This window comes from Dendrobates tinctorius, unplaced genomic scaffold (assembly GCF_039654945.1).
Source record: "Dendrobates tinctorius isolate UK_male_01 unplaced genomic scaffold, ASM3965494v1 ptg000049l, whole genome shotgun sequence".
NCBI classification, from domain to species: Eukaryota; Metazoa; Chordata; class Amphibia; order Anura; family Dendrobatidae; genus Dendrobates; species Dendrobates tinctorius.
In genome coordinates this window covers 4318563-4328820 of record NW_027361717.1, presented here as the reverse complement: position 1 = coordinate 4328820, position 10258 = coordinate 4318563, and the positions used below count along the sequence as shown (strand labels likewise).

Genomic DNA, 10258 nt, shown 5'->3' with positions numbered 1-10258 from the left:
CCACGTTCAAAGGCACTCAAATCACCTTTCTTCCCCATACTGATGCTCGGTTTGAACTGCAGGAGATTGTCTTGACCATGTCTACATGCCTAAATGCACTGAGTTGCCGCCATGTGATTGGCTGATTAGAAATTAAGTCTTAACACACAGTTGGACAGGTGTACCTAATAAAGTGGCCAGTGAGTGTATATACACATATATGTAAAGATGAAAATGCCCCAACATCCATCAGATAAATCATCGCTGGCACTTGAATCTTTCATCTTCAAAAAATGGCCAGTATTAGGGTCCACATCTTCATGACTTGGTAATGTCAGAAAAGGTCTTCAGGAGCCAAAATCATAACATATTCATATATATACGAACTATTAAAATTAAAAAAAAAAAAAAAACAATTAAAATCAACCCATAACAATTAAAAGAAACAAGAGAAATCAGAGGAATCAAGAATACTTAAAGGAATGGTGAGAACGACAATTTTTCATTTAAACCCCTCTGAGTCATTGTGCCTAGGGTGACAATCCATCGGCACTCAAGTTGTGCCAGAGTGCGCTTCAGATTGCCACCTCTGATCCCACAGTGGACCCGGTCAATCTCCCATATTGACAATCCAGATGGATCAGAGTTATGACATAATCTAAAGTGCTTGGGGATTGTCTTCAGGCCAGGGATATCAGTAGCTTCTTTGGCTGCTTGAATATCCCTGACATGTTCACGGGTCCTAACCCGCAGTTCACGGGATGTCAGGCCCACATAAATCAAATTACAAGGGCATGTCGCATAATATACAACATACTGTGAACTGCAGGAGATATAGGTAAGGATACGATATTCCTTACGACTGTCTGAATCCGCAAATGAGGAAGCCCGTACGATGTTACTACAAGCCTGACATGAGCCACACGGGTAGCAGCCCCAACGTTGTTTTTGTACTCCAAAGGGGTTAGGGGTGGCTGCCACATAGTGGCTTTTGACTAGTAGGTCCCTCAAATTTTTCCCCCTCCTCGCTGTCATGAGGGGGTAATCAGGTAAAATGCGGCTCAGAGAGGTATCAGCTTTGAGGACCGGGCAATGTTTCTGAAGGATCTGTGTTATGAATGAGTCACCGAAGGAGGAAAAAACAAAAATACAAGCTAAGTCCAGAAAACTGGAGAAGTTGGTAGCTATCAGATTGCAGACCCCTGATCCTATCCACAACAACTAACAGTAGCCGTGGGGGGTTCCTACGATGCCCTAGACCCCTCGATCACAGCCGGAGAACTAAATAGGCCTAAAGAAAGAAAGGGGAAATCTAAACTGCCCCAGAGCAGACCCCAAAGCAATAGGCAGCCCCCAACATATAATGACGGTGAAGCAAGAAGAAAACACTAACACAGATAGAAAGATAGGTTGAGCAAACGATGGGGCCCAAGCTAACTAAAAAGGACAGGATAGAAAAGCTGCTGTCTGCAATCAGTAAAAAACCCTACCAAAAAATGTCCCAACCGACTGATAGGAAAAACAGGCCCTGAAGTCGCTAGGACTTCAAAATGACTATATCAGTACTCAGGTAAATTCTGAAGACAGAGCAGAGAGACAAACTGATCAGAGACAAAAATGGAACTCAGCACCCCCCAGACCGAGGATGGCTGAACTCCAAATAACAAGGTAAACAAAACTAATAAGTTCAATAGCAGAGCAAAAACTTATCTTTGGGAAGCAGGAATCAGACTGGTCTCCAAGAATCCAGCAGAGAAATCACTCAGAAGGGCGTCGGCTGCCTTATATCCAGTCAGAAGTTCCTGTTACCCAGTCATCATCTACCAGATCAGGTGTTTGGTAATCAGCCTCACTACCTTCCTTCACCAGAAGAGGGAGTTCATCAGACATCGACGGTGAAGGGGAAAATGAACTCACAACACTAGAGAACACGTTGGGCTTTGAAGTTCAGGACAGATGTCCTGCGCATGCAGAGGGGCACGCCAGGGTCAGGGTTCAAGACAAAAGAGCAGGGCACAGAGCAAGGTACAAGCAAGACAAAGATTCAAGACAGGTCATGGAACTCAGAACATGACAGAGAGACAAGGTTCAGGACAGAGCAAGGAAAGCGAAATACTTGTGCAAGAGTAGCACAAAAACGCACAGTGCAAGAAACAGCATGAGTGCCAGGGAGCACAGAAAACATGACTGGGGCACCAGCAGGTGGTACTGGCTGGAGGCACAGGCAGGCACGACTAGAGGTGGCACGGCTGAGGCACAGACAGGCGGAAACCACAATAGCACTGGACGGCGAGCACGGCTGAGGCACAGACAGGCGGGCACGACTAGAGCGGCACGGCTGAGGCACAAACAGGCGGGCACGGGACGATCAGGCGCGTGCAAGAGGGCATGCAGCCACAAGGCAGGGCTAGGCAAAGGTACAGGACAGAGACCCATGCAAAACGGCACGTCAAAGCCTAGTACGAGAGGTGCAAGAGTGCACGAAAAACGGAGGCAAGACACATCGTTCAAGACAAGGTCCTGCGTGTGCAGAGGGCTACCATCCACGAACAATTGAAAACCAAATTATAAGGGCCACCAGAATGTCAAGGAATCACCTGCTACATTACAAAGCTAAAGAAGAAAATAATCGGGTGCCTCTAGTGGTCACCTACAACCCAAATATGGAAGTGCTAAGGGCAGCTGCACAGAAATTACAACCTTTACTACAAAAAGATGCCCAATTACAATCCATTTTTCCAGACCCCCCACTACTGTGCTTTAGGCAGCCCCCAAATCTAAGAAGCATCATTGTCAGAAGCTCCCTGTCCTCTCCTACAGCTGGAGGAACCTTTCCTTGCAACCAGAAAAAATATAAAACCTGTCCATCTATAATGACCACGGACAAGATAAAGATCCCCAATTCACATCAGGACTACAAGATCCCAGGTACTTTCAGCTGCATTACATCTAATGTGGTGTACTTAATTATTTGTACTAAATGTCCAACTGGGGGGTCTGTATGTGGGGGAGATAGGGCAAAAGCTTAGAACAAGGATGAATTCTCATCGCCACACAATAAGAGAAAAAAGAATGGATCTACCTGTGGCAAAACATTTTTGTATGCCTGATCACAGCACCATGGATATGAAATTACTGGTATTGAAAGGTAACTTCATATCTCAGAGAGAGAGAAGAGTCTGTGAGTATAAATTTATGATGACCTTTGACACTCTCAATGCTGGAATGAATGTGTCGCATGGATTCATCAATTAAGGAATTTGCTCCTAAGACCTCATGGGGGCATCACAACACATTAGGAGACCCCAATCAGAGGACAATAAAACATCCGGACGCCTTGTCTATGAACTGGTCCAATATTTATTTTTCTCCCTCTCCCATAATCATAATTCTGCTTCACGTCACTTGTTTCATCTATTGCATTTTTTCTGTGCTGTATTGTGCATAAATATGTGACTCTTCAGATTTTGTATTAGTCTATGCCTGATGAAGAGACCTGAGTAGTCTCAAAAGCTTGCAATGTGTTACCATCTTTTCAGTTAGCCATTAAAAGGTATCAACCACTAAGGACTCTAAATTCTGAATATTTTTCTATCTACTGGCTAACATGGTGCAAAGATATACATCTTTCCTGTATATTAGTGGTAAAGAAGTTGCAAGAGCTTTCAGAGGCTATCTTCTCCTGGATAAATGTCTTTATCAAATACTTGTGCAATCTATTCTAGACAACAATCCTGAAGTCACTGCTTTCATAGATGAAGAATATGTATTCATGTCTTGTAAAGGGAGAAACCACTATTGAAGCTGTTGTCACGTCTAGCGCAGTAGCTAAAATCATTGACGTATCTTAGAAGAAGAAAACTAAAGTTAGCGAAGAATCAAAAAACTAGCAAGTTGTGGCTACTACATCAGCAAATGATAAGTACTGATGATGAAAGATCGTACTGGGTCTCGGATAAATCGTTTGCATGCGAGTTACAATGCATTGCCAATATATTTGGAGCAGCAGGGCACTACAACTATCTGTAGTTATCATATCTGTTCCTTCAGGAAATGAGCAAATTGCAAATCAATAACACTGAGGTCTACAGGATGTTTCAAAATGGGTTGCATGTCATCTGTCAAACAAATCAGTTTTGGGCTGGTCTAGGTTGTGTTCTTGTGATTGATCAAAGACTTATGAGGTCACTTAAAACCTCTGGTGGATTAACTCATGGAAGCAAGATGACGGAATATCAGAGAACACTGTGGACTATGTCAGCCACCATAATGTCTGACTACAATCTTGATATGTAGGACGTTAATGGAATCACTTACACCACATTTGAACAACACAAAGATCCACAATCTCAGGAATTGAAGAGATACTCTAGACATTTCAAAAATTTATGCAAAGATGTCACCATGTTCTTCTTTCTCAGCTGACCCCTCACTGAGAAATATCATCAATGGTATTGTGGCAAAGGAGGACGTCAATGTGTATAATTCGACAAAATGTATTTGTATTTGTGGTGCCCCTGAGGGTTCAGTCACCACAGCGGTACTGCACCTCCTTCTGAGGTGTAGTACCCCACTCCTCAGGTAAGATGGTGACACCTGACCAGACTCCAGCAGCACCTGCACCCAGAACAGACACCTTAGAACAGCAGAGCACCCTCTATAGCCCCTGCTTGGTTCATGAAGAGTGCTGGGAGGTGGGTGGAGATTAGTTTGCACTAGAGAGGGGGAAAGCTGACAGGAAGTTAGAGCAGTTCCCCAGAGAGGGATGGAGTGAAAGGACGTATATGCAGTAGCCTCCTGCGAGCTGGAGCTGCTGGCAAGGAAAGGAAGAGAAAGATCAGTTCTTCAGAAGAAAGATAGATAAGGACGGAATGTGTGGAGGTGAGCTAGGGACTAGGGCTGGAGCAGAGCCATTCCCTAAGTTAATGCGCCAAAGGCCGGGCACCGGTATCTGAGGCTGTGTGAATACTAATGGTTCTACAGCAGAAACCAGAGGAATAGAAGTTGTGACCACTTTTGCCCCACCTAAGACTCAACCACAAAGCAGCAACATGTGTGAGCCGGGAAATAATTGTAAGGAGTCCCTGAAAAAGTTTACAGCTGCCTGTCATGCAAGTGGAGTTCTAAGTAACAGGAACAAAGAGGAACTGGAGTGTAATTCATAACTACAAGTACTTCAGATTAGCGCTAGTAAGGAGACATTCAGAAAAGGCAAATTTGGAAGGGAGTGCTGGAAGGGTGTGTTCCATCTGCCTGGGAGTTGGCTGAGCCCCTCACCTAGAGGACACGGCACTGAAGCGGGCACCTGTGTATGCCAGAAATGTGAGTAAAGCTTTGGAACTACATTCAGCTGTGTCTCTAACTTCTTCCTGCGTCACCTATCAGCCCTGCTACATCTCTGTGCCTAAACACTACATCATCTACCTCAACATCTACCACAACTGCCCTGGGCCTGCAGCTCTGCCTGTGAAGAGCTATTACACATCTGCTGCATCCCACCATCGGTCCCAGAGGATCTGCACTGCAGCGCTGGTCACCTCTGACCAGATACCACAGGTGACTTTACAAACTTATCTACACATAAATTTTATTCCACCTATTTTACATGGACACCAAGGGCCACGGACGGGGTCACTGCCACCACGACACATCCCTTTAAGACACCGGCCCGGTACCGAGCGAGGACCCCACTTGCCCTGGGGGTGATCCATATTCACTTTTTAAGAGGACCAACAAAGAAAAGACCCTGAGTGGTCATCAGTTGCACAGGGCAAAAGCATTGATTTGGGCTTACTGTTTCAGTGATTTCTTGTAGTCTCTAAGACAGGACAACTAGATCTAGAGGAGGTGATGAGGTACGATCTTAGTACATACCCACCATCACTGTGAGGAATTGCATATTATGAGAAGGGCCGATAAACCAGAATTAGTAGATATCAACATGTTAGAAGCCCCCAATAATCTAGTAATTTAGGCCACATACAAAATGTTCTGTCATGAGAAACCTCATCGGACCCTGTTCATCACTGCATTGCCACCAGTTTTGTTGTCTTGAATTCATCTCAATTAGTGACAATGATTACTAAGAAATTCATCAAAAGATTTACGCCTGTTTAATCTATTGTTTGATCATTTCATTTTCTGATTTTTAGATCAGTGTGTCTTTACTAGATGTTTTAGACTGATTCATCAAATTCGACTTCTTGAAAAGTTTTTGCGGCATCAAGCAAAAGCATGAACTAAAAGTTACAAAAACGGTTGCAGGCAGAAAAAAAGAAAATTTGGGACTTTACACAAAACTCATAAACCATGATCACCAATTTGCTGAATTTGGAGCAAAAAATAAATAAAAAAGTGCAGAAACCACAAGTCAAAACCAGCTGCGACCAGCCAATTTAGCAGGTAAGTGATTTATTTATTTTTTTTTTATTTTTTAGTTGCCCATAATGTTTTTATAGGTGGCGGATTCTGATTTAGAAAATTTGAAGTATAATGAAACTGTCCTACACCTCTGAATAACACACAGTACGACACATTCCAACTTTCTCCATGTTTTACATTACCCTATGCTTTTACACTTTTATTTCTGAGTATTGGGAGGATGTGAGCATGAAGGTGAATGCAGAGGAAGTGGCCAAGTATGTGAGTGCTGACACAATGAGGCCTGATATGGCGATTTCACGTGTCCTTCATTTATAATCCGCTGTTTGACTTTTGGACCTTATCAGAAGATCCCGGTTACTGTTTACATCTGTTTCAATTTAATGTTCAGCCTGAAATTTTTCTGGCCGCTTTCCTATAAACAAGATGTCTTCCTGGCTGGCCTGGAATCAGACAATATTGACTAAGCTTGTAGAAAACATGACCAATGGGGAATCCACTAAACACTACACTGCTGATGGCTAAAAATGTAGAATTCTAAAAAAAAAAAAAAATTGTGATGAGAGACGCTAAAACCCGTAACAATCCATTACTATGCTTCCTTCATATAATGGGGTCTTGCTAGTAGCCGAGAGCGTTTTACTAAATATCTTCCTAAATAGGAAGGCTGATTTCACCTGGACGCAGTACAGCCGCATCTTAATTGTAACCTTTCATTTGTAAAGGGGTTGCCCACGACTATTTGATTTATTTTCATTTTTACTATGGGCCTAAAAACTAATAAGCACGTGGTTTCTAAAAGAGGCAACTACCTGCTTGTTCTACCCGGCCACCGCTCCTGCCAGTGATTCAGCTGCTCCATATCAATTGAGCAGCTCTTCTTCTTCCACTCTGCTCTGCCAATGGGGCGTCACTGCTGACGTCATGCTCATTGACAGCCCGCTCCTTGCAGTTAGGCAGCGGGGAGGCGGCTGTCAATTAGTTTGACATCGGCACTCACGCCTTTCAGCTGAGCGGAAGAGAAGCCGCTGCTCTGTCAATGGGACGTTAGTGTAAGCTGCTAAATTGCGCAGGAGCGGGACGTGGCCACTCTGAGCTGGCAGAGATTGGCGCCGGACACAACAGACAGGTAGTTAGAAACTACAGTGGGGGAAATAATTATTTGATCCCTTTCTGATTTTGTAAGTTTTTGCCACTGACAAAGTCATGAACAGTCTATAATTTTAAGGGGATTTTAAGAGATAGAATATCAAAATTAAATCCAGAAAATCACACTGTATAAATTATATAAATTTATTTGCATTTTGCTGGGAGAAATAAGTATTTGATCCCCTACCAAACATTAAGAATTCTGGCTCCTACGGACCAGTTAGATGCTCCTAATCATCTCATTACCTGCATTAAAGACAGCTGACTTACATAGTCACCTTTATAAAAGACTCCTGTCCACATTCTCAATTAATCAGTCAGAGTCTAACCTCTACAACATGGGCAAGACCAAAGAGCTTTATAAGGATGTCAGGGACAAGAGCAAACACCTGCACAAAGCTGGAATGGGCTACAAAACCATAAGTAAGACGATGAGTGAGAAGGAGACAACTGTTGGAGCAATAGTAAGAAAATGGGAGAAATACAAAATGACTGTCAATCGACATCGATCTGGGGCACCAAGCAAAATCTCACCTCGTGGGGTATCCTTGATCATGAGGAAGGTGAGAGATCAGCCTAAAACTATACATGAGGAACTTGTTAATGATCTCAAGGCAGCTAGGACCACAGTCACCAAGAAAACCATTGTGCAGTAAAGGTTTAAAATTCTGCAGAGCTCGCAAGGTCCCCCTGCTCAAGAAGGTACATGTGCAGGCCAGTCTGAAGTTTGCCAATGAACATCTGGATGATTCTCTGAGTGATTGGGAGAAGGTGCTGTTATCAGATGAGACAAAAATTGAGGTCTTTCGCATTAACTCAACACGCCGTGTTTGGAGGAAGAGAAATGCTACCTAGAACATCCCAAAGAACATCGTTCCCACTGTCAAGCATGGAGGTGGAAACATTATGTTTTGGGGGTGTTTCTCTGCACAGGACTACTTCACCGCATCAATGGGAGAATGGATGGAACCATGTACTGTAAAATCCTGAGTGACAACCTCCTCCGCCAGGACATTAAAAATGGGTCGTGGCTGGGTCTTCCAGCAAGACAATGACCCAAAAAATGCAGCCAAGGCAACAAAAGAGTGGCTCAGAAAAAAACTCATTAAGGTCATGGAGTGGCCTAGCCAGTATCCAGACCTTAATCGCATAGAAAACCTATGGAGGGAGTCAGAGGCGTAGCTAGGGGTTCAGCTCAGGGAAGTCAAAACATCTGAGTGGACTCCTAACATGTGGACATATCATTAGTGCAACCTGTACAGCAGCACATGGGCCCAAGAGGTAAGGGGGCCCATTTATACAACTAAAGAAGGTGCAATTTTACATTTTTAGGAACTCTTGGGCTGCAAAGGGTCCATATATTGTTCTTGCACCATGGGCCATTTTCTGTGGTGTCCGCATGTGGCCCCTAACCAGGTAACCATGATTATAACTACGGTGGGTATAGGGGAACCTCAGGAGATGACCGCGCTGTTATTGAAAATAAATCTCTATATAAAGACCAGCATTGATATTACCGCCATATTGTGACATAAAGTGGAAGATACCAGTCCTGCAGGACATATAGAGATCACAGTACAGTTACAGATAGTGCCTTACAGATGACTTTCTTTCTGCTGGAGTCGTTCACTTTTCCCGTCTTTTCCATCTGGCCCAGAATGACATGTCGACTTCTCCATCCAGGACTTATCTGCAGAAATTACAAAAAGACACATTTGAATTCACACATTTCCAGGACTGTTCACATATATTCCCAACCTGCACAAACTCCTCATCCACCCCAATACTGAGCTGTTGCCGCCATATGTGTCCCTATTTCTGCACCTAATGTATGGTACAATAACGGCTCCTCTTAGTGCCCCACATAGTAATGCCACCACTGTACCCTCACATAGTAATAATGCTGCTTCTGTGATCTCTAGATGGTAAAATTGCCCCCTACAAAATATTTATTTCCTGTGCATGTGCCCTCGACATTTTTCCCTAGAAAGTAATAATACTCCATGTGCAACTTTAATGGTCACAATACTGAGTGCCCCTCTTTATAATAATGTTTAAGTGCCCACTTAACATTTAATAATGTCCCCTGAGTTCCCCATGTACAACTTCTCTATAAATACAGTATGCTGGGCCCACAGCTCCCCTATACACCGTATGGTTATCCCACAGCTCCCCTATACACAGTATAATGCTGACAGAGCTCCACTATACACAGTATAATGCCCCCACAGCTTTGTTCTACACAGTACGATGAGCCCACAGCTCCCCTACATATAGTATGTGACAGGAACACCGCACTGCACTTGCTCACTGAGCCAGTGCGCGTGTCCTGAGTACAAAAACAGTGCTCAAAGATACCTGTGGAGCAGGGCAGCAGCGGTGAAGATGTGTTCTTCAGATTATCAGGACCTGAAGCACGTGACTGCTGGGGGCATGGCCTAAGCTCCACAGAGCTAGGAGCTGCAGGGAAACTCCTAGAAAGGTAACTACGGGACAAGTTACCAAGGGGAATTGACAGGGACGGAATCCAGATCAAGCCGGGGTCAAATCACGAGATAGCAGGACAGTACCCAAGGGTTAACCAGAGCAGATTGTCAGGATGTAGCAATAGATCAGAAAACCAGAGCGGGCAATAGACAGTACAAAAGGGGCAAACAGTAACGGAGTAACAATAGCCAAGCCAAGAGGTTAGAACCAGAGAAGACAATAGTACCAAAACGTGAGACAGAGAACAGAGTGAGGGGACAGA

General features: G+C 44.0%; 1 long non-coding RNA gene across 1 annotated transcript; it reads right to left on the bottom strand.

Annotated features, from left to right (window-relative positions):
• Positions 1 to 227: 227 nt before the first annotated feature.
• On the bottom strand, positions 228 to 9996 carry LOC141091207 (uncharacterized). Its single transcript, XR_012232451.1, has 3 exons — positions 9868 to 9996; positions 9109 to 9199; positions 228 to 365 (listed from the first exon to the last, which is right to left on the bottom strand). It is a non-coding gene; the product is annotated as an uncharacterized lncRNA (long non-coding RNA).
• Positions 9997 to 10258: the final 262 nt, after the last annotated feature.